Genomic DNA, 12,605 nt, shown 5'->3' with positions numbered 1-12,605 from the left:
ATCATGGCTGATATATTTTTCCTTTCAACCCTATACTCCTTTTAACCTTTGATGCCCTTACTAATTAAGAACCTAGCAACCTTCACTTTAAAAATACCCAACAACAGACTCCACAGCTGTCTGCGGTAAGAAATTCCACAGATTCACCACCCTCTGGCTGAAGAAATTTCTCCTCTCTGCTCTAAAGCAGTATCCTCTTATTCTGTGCACTCTGGTCCTAGGTTTTCCCACTGCTGGAAACATCTTCTCCACACCCACTCTATACGCCCCTTTCAAATAGAATGTTTCAATCAGATTCCCCTCTCATCCTTCTAACATCTACTGAATACAGGCCCATAACCATCTAATGTTCCTCGTATATTAACCCTCTCATTTCCAGGATCATTCTTGTAAATACCAAATAGGTTAGGGCACAGGAGCACACCTAGTATAACCACTGACTCACTGCACTATGAACTCCAGTTCAACCCTGGCCTCCATGCCTCTTTAGATGGAGGTGACATATTCTCCCAATATATGAGAGCTGGTAGATTAAATAAGCCACTTTAAATAGCCTCTTGTAAGTTAGTGAGTGATAGAACCTGGGAACTGTTGGATAAAATGGAGGGAGAATCAAAGATGTGATTAACGTAGGAACTGCTGGATAAAATGGAGGGAGAATCAAAGATGTGATTAACGTAGGAACTGCTGGATAAAATGGAGGGAGAATCAAAGATGTGATTAACGTAGGAACTGTTGGATAAAATGGAGGGAGAATCAAAGATGTGATTAACGTAGGAACTGTTGGATAAAATGGAGGGAGAATCAAAGATGTGATTAACGTAGGATTAAATTGAAAAAATGGTCAATGGTCAGCATAGACTTGGGCCAAGGGGCCTGTTTCCATGTTGTATTTCTCAATGACAATAACTCTGTCTGCCATTTAATCTATTAGGCAGCAACATTTTGCAGAAGGATTCAGAAAGGGATAAAGAACCTTAATTTCCATGCCAAGGTGTTGCACCCTCCTATGTTAGCTTTTCATTTTAACTAGAACCTCTACTCATTCAAATGTGACCAGCCTGAAAAGAATGACAAAAGTCAGTTCAATTGTTTTTGTGGTTTGGATTGTGTAATTGCTTCTGTAAGAGAAATATGAGATGCAATCCAGCTGTGGTATGATACTGCCAACATGATGCATATTATTCATTGACAGATAATGGATTGGGATGAGTGGAAATAAACAACTGAACATTGAGTAAACAACTAGAACAGAAAACAACATGGTAAGTATAAAATATATGGCAGTATGTAAGAGTATTTACCACGTACTTTGTGGTACACTTTCATTTTATTATAACATTAAATCTATGATAAACTAAGTTTTGTTTGACGTGTTTGTTTTAAATTGTATGTTTAGCAGTGGGAATCAGATTGCCTTTCTAATTTAGCTCTCTGCAAACTCTCATTTGGACGTTTTTTCAGAGTAGAGGAAATAGAAAGAATGTAGTCTCCCTATTTGAAATCTGCTGAAATTTCTCTGGCTGTGTAGCTTTGCAAGAAAATTAAAGAGTTACACTGTGAAAGAAAAAAAATACCTCTTTCGTTTCTGAGGTCAAAAGATAGGCTTCTTCTTTTAAACTTGTGCACTGATTTTGCTGGGAAGTGCCAACCATAGAACACTACAGCACAGAAACAAACCCTTTTGCCCATCTCATCTGTACTCACTATTATTCTGCCTTGTCCCATTTACTTGCACCTGAACCATAGCTCTCCATTCCCCTCCCATTCCAACAGAAACTGTTTTCAATGTCAAAATTGAGCCTGAATTCGGCCACTCCAGCTGGCAACTCCTTCCACACTCTCAAAGCTTGAGCGCTATGTGCATTCACCACTTTATAAAGCAAATTGAAGCTCGGGTGAGACTGATACCTCCACCTTTTAACACTTGTGGAAACTAATCTATTTTGGAACTGAATAAAAGGCCCAAATAAATTTCTTTCCCACTGAGTTGGAATGGTTTGCCGGGCGCCAGAGTGATATTTTACTTATAATTGTAGATTAGACCCAATGTTCTTGAAAGACCTAAATCCAGGAATAATAAAGGTCCAAAGCAGGCAGAAGGTGGGACTGAGGTGACCATGAGGAGGAAGAAGGTTTAAGACTGGAGAAGGGGTCTGCACTGGGGGGCATGGTGAATCCTGGTTGTAGAAGGGGGCACAGAGATGGAGCCAACCAGGCATCCTGATGTGAGCAGAACTCGTTAAGGAATAGGCGAAGGGAGACAAGATGAGGCCTCTACTAAGTTTCCAAGAGGAAGAAGAAGGTTTAAGGTAGGATAACAAGTCTTTTTTGGGGGATGGAGAAACCTGGTTGTAGAAGTTGGCCCAGAGACAAAGGTGACAGAAGAAGAGTTCGGCGTAATGGTGTGAATGGAACTCATTGAGGTGTTGGTTTCTTCCGGATGCTCTGGTTTGTAGGTTAATTTGTATAATTGAAGAGGCACAGGCTCGTGGGCTGGAAGGGCTTGTTACCATGCTGTAAGTCTAAAATTTAAAAAGAAAATAGGGTAAATATGTGGCACAAACAATTTGGATCAAAGATGCATGCGAATTCCAGGCATTGAAGAAAATGATGCAATTTGTGTAAGAATGCAGGTTGAACTTTACAGCCCAGTTTCACTTCACCAGTACCCTTATAGCTCTGATCTGAACTTCCAGAGGGCGCCATAGATTGTACCTGAGGCAGGTGTGAAATTGGCAGCTTTTCAGCAAGAGTCCATGTGACATTAACTCATGGCTTCAATGGCACCAAGGTAGTCACTTGTGGTAGGAAGGAGCAACTGGTTACCTAGCAGAACAGCAACTCACCAGTGGCTGGCAGAAAGGTCTGCAGGATTTGTGTGGCTTGGCAGTGGGTTTCAAATGATTTGTAAAATCTGAGTGGAGGGTGTGAGATTCTGGACAGTTAGAAGCCCCAGGATATCTTTGTGGCTTATCCTGGTAAGTAAAATTTGAGAAAGTATGTTCCCAGTCCTGCACACTTGATTCACCTGATGGGCATTCCCCTTCAAGCTAAATGATTGATGTAAATATCTAACTTTAATAATGTGCAAAGAGTTATAGAGACATAGAGACATACAGCATAGAAACAGGCTATTCAGCCCATAACATCATTGCCAGCCCATCCACACTAATACCCCTCTGTCCCCAAATGCAACAAATATAGAATCCCCTTTATCCTCATCTACTATCCCACCAGCCTCCGCTTCCAATTCTATCCTTTAGAATTTCTGGTACTTGCAACAGGATCCCACTACCAGACGCATCTTCCTCTCTCCTCCCCACTCTGCCTTCCGTAGGGACCACTCCTTCTGTGACTCCCTCATGTACTCATCCCTCTGCCCCCCCTGCCCCGGCACCTTACCCTGTGGCCGCTGGAGGAGCCACACTTCCTCCCTCACCATAGTCCAGGGCCTCAAAAAGGCCCTTCAAATGAAGTAACACTTCACTTGTGTATCCGCAGGATTGATTTACTGCATCCGGTGCTCCATCTGTGGCCTTCTCTACATCGGCGAGACTGGGCGCAGATTGGGAGATCAATTCACTGAGCTCCTTCACTCCATCTGCACCAGTGACAGATACCTCCCAGGAGCCATCCATTTCAGTTCTCTATCACACTCCCACACTCACATGTCCGTCCATGGCCTTATGTACTATCTCACCAAGACTACCCACAAATTGGAGGAACCACACCTGATTTTCCATCGAGCTAATCTCTGGCCAGATGGCATTAACATTGACTTTTCCAGTTTATGCTAACCTGCTCTCCTCTTCCCCCTCCCCCTTCCCTTCCCATTTCCAGTTCTCCTCCCTCCCTTCCCCCTCTATTCAGTTAGCCATCCCCCCTCCCCTTGATCACTCCCTCCCTCCTGCACCTATCACCTCCTGCCTTTGGGACCACACCTCCCCCCCCCCACTCTTTTATTCGAGCACCTGCCAACATTTTTCCATACCTTAATGAAGGGCCCAAGCCTGAATCATTGGTTGTGTATTTTTTACATCACCTTTGTTGACCTCACCAAAGCCTTCGACACCGTGAGCAGGAAAGGGCTTTGGCAAATACTAGAGTGCATCGGATGTCCCCCAAAGTTCCTCAACATGATTATCCAACTGCACGAAAACCAACAAGGTCGGGTCAGATACAGCAATGAGCTCTCTGAACCCTTCTCCATTAACAATGGCATGAAGCAAGGCTGTGTTCTCGCACCAACCCTCTTTTCAATCTTCTTCAGCATGATGCTGAACCAAGCCATGAAAGACCCCAACAATGAAGACGCTGTTTACATCCGGTACCGCACGGATGGCAGTCTCTTCAATCTGAGGCGCCTGCAAGCTCACACCAAGACACAAGAGAAACTTGTCCGTGAACTACTCTTTGCAGACGATGCCGCTTTAGTTGCCCATTCAGAGCCAGCTCTTCAGCGCTTGACGTCCTGCTTTGCGGAAACTGCCAAAATGTTTGTCCTGGAAGTCAGCCTGAAGAAAACTGAGGTCCTCCATCAGCCAGCTCCCCACCATGACTACCAGCCCCCCCACATCTCCATCGGGCACACAAAACTCAAAACGGTCAACCAGTTTACCTATCTCGGCTGCACCATTTCATCAGATGCAAGGATCGACAATGAAACAGACAACAGACTCGCCAAGGCAAATAGCACCTTTGGAAGACTACACAAAAGAGTCTGGAAAAACAACCAACTGAAAAACCTCACAAAGATAAGCGTATACAGAGCCGTTGTCATACCCACACTCCTGTTCGGCTCCGAATCATGGGTCCTCTACCAGCATCACCTACGGCTCCTAGAACGCTTCCACCAGCATTGTCTCCGCTCCATCCTCAACATCCATTGGAGCGCTTTCATCCCTAACGTCGAAGTACTCGAGATGGCAGAGGTCGACAGCATCGAGTCCACGCTGCTGAAGATCCAGCTGCGCTGGATGGGTCACGTCTCCAGAATGGAGGACCATCGCCTTCCCAAGATCGTGTTATATGGCGAGCTCTCCACTGGCCACCGTGACAGAGGTGCACCAAAGAAAAGGTACAAGGACTGCCTAAAGAAATCTCTTGGTGCCTGCCACATTGACCACCGCCAGTGGGCTGATATAGCCTCAAACCGTGCATCTTGGCGCCTCACAGTTTGGCGGGCAGCAACCTCCTTTGAAGAAGACCGCAGAGCCCACCTCACTGACAAAAGGCAAAGGAGAAAAAACCCAACACCCAACCCCAACCAACCATTTTTCCCCTGCAGCCGCTGCAACCGTGTCTGCCTGTCCCGCATCGGACTTGTCAGCCACAAACGAGCCTGCAGCTGACGTGGACTTTTACCCCCTCCATAAATCTTTGTCCGCGAAGCCAAGCCAAAGAGAAGATATAAAGGACACAGCTTGACCTGCTGAGTTTTTCCAGCTTTGTGTTTTTATTTCAACCATGGTGTCTGCAGATTTTTGTGTTTTATTTCTGAAGATCTATCAGCATAACTGAAATGTCACTCTTTTTCTTGCACTAACTACAACTGTAAATATTTATTTATCAATCCTTTTAAATTTATTATCTTTTTTGATATCTTGGTATAGTTTATGATCATTCATATTTTTAATGGATATAAAAAGGAACAATACCTACATACTCTTATAGATATATTTCCTGTTTAGCTGCAGCAAGTCAGAATTTCAGTGCATCTGTACATTGTATTTGAGTTTATGGCAATAAATTGACATTGAGAACTGCATGCAGTACTCCAGTTGAGGGTTAACCATCCTGCTTTTTGTCTTCATTGCCTTGACTAATGAAGGCCAGTATCCCAAGTGCTTTCTTAAACACATTGTCCACATATGGCCACTTCAAGAATCTCTGGACGAATACATCAGGCTGCTTTTGTTCATCAAAGCTCTTTATGTGGTATATTGTAACAGCGCTATAGATAGACTACATCTCCCAGAAGTCTAGCGAGCCGGCATGGGACGTCATAGAATCATGATGTGGCGCACATGTTTCGGTGTTTTAAAAGAATACACATGTGTATCGAGTAAAGGAGTTCCGATTTACCGGCAATTGTGTGCGTTGTTAGTTTGCGTTCATCAGCCACCACTATGTTATCAGTGGCTACAATATGTCCCAGCTTCATCAGTTCACCCAAAGGCATCAGCTCACATTTACCTGAATTGATTTGTATTTATCAGCTCATTTTACCAACAGGTCAATCTCTCTCCGTAGCCCAAGACTACCCTCCACTCTATCCACAACTCAACCAATCTTCTTGTCATCTTCAGATTTACTGATCATTCCTCCAAGCATTCATGGATATTATAAACAGAAAAGAGAGATGCTCATCTTGCATGCTTTTGACACTGATTACAATATGCCAGACTTTCTTTAATCAGGGGAATGACTTTCCATAGTTATATAACACAAATATACCGTAAATATGCGTGTATAATGCAAAAAAAAATTTGTACCAAAATTTGAGCTCAAAGTTGGGGGTCGCATTATACATACATATTAATGGCAGCGTGAATCGGGCGGGCAAGGACGAAGAGAGATGGCAGCGTAAATCGGACGGGCGAGGGGGAAGAGAGATGGCAGTGCGAATCGGGCGGGCAAGGAGGAAGAGAGACGGCAGCGCAAATCGGGTGGGTGTGGGGGGAGGGGTTGTATTACACACGGGGGTAAATTCTTTCTCCCTTTTTCCCCTCAAAAATGGAGGGGGGTGCATTATACTCGAAACACATTATACACACATATTTATGGTACTCCTTAATCTTATCTTCACCAGCACAAACATGGATCATCAGCAAATAATTGTGAACATTTATTACAAGCTTAAAGCTAAAAGCAGTTTATAATTAAATTGAACAGTCTGAAACAAAAGAAGAAATAAATAACTTTTTTGATGAGATCAGCAGTAATTTACCTCAAATGCAAGATAAAGTATCCTGAGCATATCTTGTTTTCCCATTTAATTAAAACTGGGATACTGAGGCTAAATGGTAGCTGGTAAGAAATACCACTGGAAAAATTCTGGACAAGTTATTTTCAGTTAGATTTTCCCATTTACTCCTCAGTTTGAGACAGCACAATTTCCTCGTATTTCAAGGCTGTCAGATTTTCTTTCATACGGTTGAAAGTTTTGTTCAGGATAACACATTTAAAGTTCAAGGTTCCTTTCATTGTCCACGGTAATACATTCAAAATGTGACATACATGATATATTTTAACTTTGTCTGCGATAAGACAAAGAGTTTCCACGAACCCAGTGCCCCTAACCATAGGAGAAAGAGAAGCAAAAAAGAGTCCGTTCAGAGTCACTGAATGTCCGTAGATTCGCCTCCAGTGCTCCCGCAACCTCTGCAGCCGCACCGGTTCAAAACTTTGACAACTTCAGCTGAAGTTCCATACCTCCAATGCGATCAGGAAGCCTTCAGTACCCAAGGTCCTTCAGGAGCCATTCCTGCCCTCAGCACCCTCTTGAATCCCGGGTCTGATACCTGGTTCCCATGAAGCAGCCTTAAGTAGTCTGCAGCCCATGTGAGACCCCTGATTGCAAATTGCCTGCAACCTATGTGACTCTCCAACCACTGTCCGCCACTGTGGTTTTGTGCTGTAGGGTCATCTCCCATGCTTCTTCTTCTGAACAGGGGGAGGGTGGAGATGGGGATGTTGTTTTTTTCCCCCATTTCTGGTGCCCTGTGCTGGTCCACTGCTCCCTCAGAGTATGCAACCCGTTGAGGTTCGCTGCCAAGCACAGGTGCGGCCCTCTTGGGCACAAACCTTGTGGTCGCATGATTTTACTAATGAACCCCATTGGCTCCTTTAACAGGTTGTTTAAAGCTGTGTGGAGCTCCCAGCATTGGAACTGGATGGTTGAACCCTTCAGAGTAGTGAGTGCTGTGTCTCCGCTCTTTACTCTCCTGGGTCAGCACTGCCATTACAGCACACTCCTCTATGTCAAAAATATCCTTTGCCTGAGTTAAAAAGCTTATATTTGCGTATCCTTTATGATGTTTTGAAAGGCTGATATAGGGATGGTGCAACTATCTTCAGTCACCCAGTGGAAGTCACTTTTAGCCTAATACTTGGTGGATTGATGCAGAAGGCACAGGGGTAAAAACATTTGCACTGACCCAAATGTTTATTCTCAGTTAACATGATGCTCCTGGACAACCTCTACACATCATTACTGATAAAACTATCAAAGAAATCAAACTGACCCCCATTCTTGCAAAATATGGGCATTGGGATGCACAATTCACTTTAAATTCTGGCATAATACCATCTTCTATGTACATGCCTATTTTTCATCAATAGCACATGCTGTCAGCACTTGCTGTACTGTCTTGGATTCAAGATTCAACTTATTATGTACGCAAGATACTCAACCCATCTGTTGCATGTGGAGGAAACATAGCCTCCCTGCCTGTCTGGAATATGTGTCCTGCCAGTCTGAAACTTATTCAAAAGTCACCTCACCTGTCAATCAAGGTTGGACTGCAGCCACCCATTAGTGCACACCTTGCCTTTGGCTAATTTAAATAATCTGGGGTTATTATTGGCTGGAAGCACAGATGAACACTGCATACAACAGCGCACAGCACATTCTTTCTCTCAGCCTCATGGTCCAAATCCCGCACATTACTTTGCATCAGGTCAGTACTGTGGACATTGCTGAAAGTGTCGCAGGTAAGGTGTGCCCTACACTGAAGTTGAGACGTAGTATTGCGATAGATTGATACTTGCAGGGAACAGCAGCCCGTTGGTCAGGGAACCAGGTGTGTGTAAGAGTCCCAGTCTGTAGTGTGTGAGTAGGTTGAGTCTGAGGTGAAATAGTGATCGAGTACTGTTTAACATTCTCCCCGTTTGTTTCCCATGTGTTAATAAAAGTTATGTATGATTGTAACACTTGTATCCAGACTCTCTGTGAACCCACGGAACCTGATCCTCTTGTCATCGTGACAATTGGTGCTGCGAGCAAGGTTTATAGAGCTTCAGCTGGACACACGTGGAGTCTTAACCATGTGGGAGTGGAAGATCGAACTAACATGGGAGATCATATTAACAAGTGTGTGTGTGGGTGTCCTGTTGGGTGCATGTGTGATTATGTACTTGCTCACCAATGGGACAGCAGGAGGTGACTGACAGATAGGGAAGTGACCCTCAGGTCAGATTATAAAATTTCCCATGTGGACCAATGACCTTCAGGGGTTTAGCCATTTGGCAGCATGATAGTCGATTGGGTCGACAGGTTGGACCCCATGGAGAGAAGATAGGACACCACGTTCTCTCCCACCTGGAGTTACTGGGTTTCCCGAGGCTCAGGGAACTGTGGGGGTACCCTATGGTTACTGATATCCCTGCTTAGCCACCAGTGGGGTATCACGTCCGAGTTAAGTAATCTGGGTGCTCCGAAAGATAGGGAGATAGAATCCCTGCAACATCACTGTTGTGAACTGCAAAAGGTAGTACAGATTGCCCAAGGACATGTGACCAATTTAGAAATTAAAATCATGGAAGCAGCCTTCCAAGCTGATTGAAACACAGCAGCTGCAAGCAGCCCACTGATCTGGCTCACAGCTTGACTCAGAAAAAGTCCAAGCCATTGTCCAGTGAGGGAAGGGGATTGACACATGTTTGGTGGACGGATATTAAAAATCCCGATGAAACAGAGTCCCATGAAACGCTTCCTCCTCACAGCCATCCACATCCCGATCCATAGGTCCCTCTCTTCTTACATTTTTTTTTTTGACTCTGCTCATCCTTTCACCAAATTGCATCATGTAATACTTTTTTTTAAGGATTAGGCTTCCTCCGCCTATTCTCCTCATATTTCAGAAACTTGTTACAGTCGATCGGTATCATTCCTCACTGTTGCTCACAACCACAAGTTTGGTATCATTGGGATTGTTTGAAATTTTCCTTTGTATTCGAGTCATCAACATTTATAATGAAAAATTGTCCTAGCCATGATCCTTGAGGATCATTGCTGTCTAACATCCATTCACTATGGCTCACTTCTTAATAAGCCAATCTTTTAATCCAAGCTGACACTGATCATTCTATTCCATGAGATCCAATTTTGTTGATCCATATAGACAATTTCTTCTGCATTTCCATCTACAATCTTTTCTGTTACTTCAAAATCTTTCTCTCTTAAGAAAATAAGATTAGATTGTTACGAATCTGTGCCTAATTAAGTCAAATCTCTATGAGTCCCTATTTATTTTTCCCACTGATTATTGATCATAACTTAAACTGACCTTCCTACGGTTACCAGCAATGTGCTTTTCCCTTTCTTGTCCAACAGAGTCTCATCTATCATTTTGTAAACTTCTTTGTGAGCTTTCCAAGGATATCAGTAAATTGTGGCAAACCCTTCAATCTCTCCATTCTCTCTAGACCCATATCGAGATGTGCGTTGTTCGAACTGGACAATTTAGCTGTTCTAAAACAGAAAATGCTGGAAAAGCTTAACAAGGCAAGCAACATCTGTGCTCTTCATCAAAACAATGCAGACCTGAAGTGTTGATTTTCTTTTTCTCTTTCCTCAGATGCTGTCAAACATGCTGAGTTCTTGAAGGATTTTCTGGTTTTCGTTTGGATTTCCAGCATCTGTAGTTGTTTTGATTTTGATTAACCACTCTAAACATAGAGAGCTTTCAGAGCCTGTCTGTTTTCACCCATCCACTGTGCATATAATTTCTCCTTCTGATTCAGATTCTTTAGTGAACCTCGATGCAAAGTACTCACTAAGTATTCTAGCCTTGTCCCGCGCCTCACACGTCACATTTTTTGTCTTTAATGAATCCCAACTTCTTTTTTACCAGCCACTTGTTTTATACCCAGTGAAAAATGTTTTATATTATTAGCGATTCAAGTCTGATCATCTCTTTTCCAGGCTTATTTGCCTCTTCACGCCCCTCTTCACTTCCTCTCTCAATTTAATACTTGAAAATATTATATCCTTTCCTTCTGTGTTTCCTTATATTCACTAATCGAAATTGGTGGTCAAATTATTGGGTGAATTTGATGTGAAGGGAGACGGAGAAGGGAAAAAAGGAAGAATCATACATCCAAGGTTCCATTAGGGAAGGAAGGGACAATGGGGAATTTTCCTGTTGTATGCTCATAAAAGAATAAGGTGTGTGACACTTCAGCCAAGCACCTCTCACAGACATTTTAACCTCAGAACCATCTGGTAACTGCATTGCCAGTGGCTGCCAAGTTCACTATCACCACTACCTTTTACATCAAGGCTGGAGCTGGAGTTGGCTTTCACTACCTGACAAAGGAGAAAGAGGAGTGAGAAGAGAAGGATGAGAGGAAAGGAGAGAGGAACCAACTTTGTGATTTTTTTTGGCTCTGAAATCAGTTTCTGTTCCTGATTGACTATCACTCTCATTTTTTTCCAGTTATTATTGATGATAGCATTTGCTTTACAATATTCCAAAAGTAAAATTAATGCTACCATATATACTCAGGTAAAAGTCAATCTCATATAAAAGTTGACTTTCTATTTTTGGATAAAAATAAATCTAAAATGTTCCATTTATCTCATGTAAAATCAAGCCTAGTCACCCACCTCGAACCTGGCCGCTTGCAGGCCAGATCTTCCGGTGCCTCAGTGGTGAACTCTCCCCTCAGCCCCAGCCGCCTGCAGGTTGAAGCTCCCGACACCTCAGAAGCAACTCACACCTTGGCCCCGGCCGCACGGAAGCCAGACCTTTCTAGATGGTCTAGAGATGCAGATTTACCACCCGGTCGCAGATGCCTGCAGAACGGAGCTCCCAATGCTTCCGCCAATGCAGGTACTTAACACGGTCCCGACCAGCATCCACGCTGACCTCCTCGCCAGTTCCTATATTAACTACAGCCTCCCCAAGACAGATGCAGCTGCTGTATCCTGCAGGCTCATGCCCCCCCCACCACCACTCCTTGCCATTTCCTATCCCCCTGTGCCTCTCCCTACTCAACCTGCACCTCCTCCTTTGAGCTGCCCTTTCTTCCCACCCCCTCAACCCTTTTTTTGGTTTTTGCTTCACTCAAAGCATCCGCAGACTTTTGTGTTTAATCTTATGTTTATTTTAACTTGGTAAGATAGGAGTGTGTTTTGATGTACAGACTCTGCAATATTACTATAATTCATTGTGTTTTTGTTCTTTATTTCTTTAGACATTATTTGGATGTCTAAATTATTTTGGATTCTAGTGAGAATTCCAGCCCCTCAAAAGTAGTATACATGTAATAGTCAACTCCATAAATTTAATATTAAAAATTGTCCAGAAATGTTGACTTTTACATGAGTATATACGGTATTTATTTATTTATCAGAGTTCTATCACTCTCTGGTCAGTCTGGAGTTACCGATGATCCATAAATATGAAAGGTTGAAGATAGAATGATGATGAGCAAAGTAGGGATCTGGAAAAAAAGTACATGTCTACACATTAGACAAAATACCTGTGGTGCGCTGTGGTGCAGCAAGCAAACACAAAACATAGAAAAGACTAGACTACAGGCTTTAATCCACTTAAACTCTATACATCAGTTGTAGTATCTCGATGGCTCCACAT

The 12,605-nt window shown here is 43.3% G+C and overlaps 1 protein-coding gene across 6 annotated transcripts in view; it reads left to right on the top strand.

Annotated features, from left to right (window-relative positions):
• trmt44 (tRNA methyltransferase 44 homolog) overlaps positions 1-12,605 on the top strand; it is a 121,560-nt gene that overhangs the window by 64,377 nt on the left and 44,578 nt on the right. For all 6 annotated transcript variants that reach the window (XM_069926161.1, XM_069926159.1, XM_069926157.1 and 3 more), the window contains one exon: positions 1,196-1,265. The gene's annotated coding sequence lies outside the window, so the exon portion shown is untranslated. The remainder of the gene's footprint in view (positions 1-1,195; positions 1,266-12,605) is intronic.

This window comes from Narcine bancroftii, chromosome 3 (genome assembly GCF_036971445.1).
Source record: "Narcine bancroftii isolate sNarBan1 chromosome 3, sNarBan1.hap1, whole genome shotgun sequence".
NCBI lineage: Eukaryota > Metazoa > Chordata > Chondrichthyes > Torpediniformes > Narcinidae > Narcine > Narcine bancroftii.
This window is presented reverse-complemented; position numbering and strand designations above follow the sequence as displayed.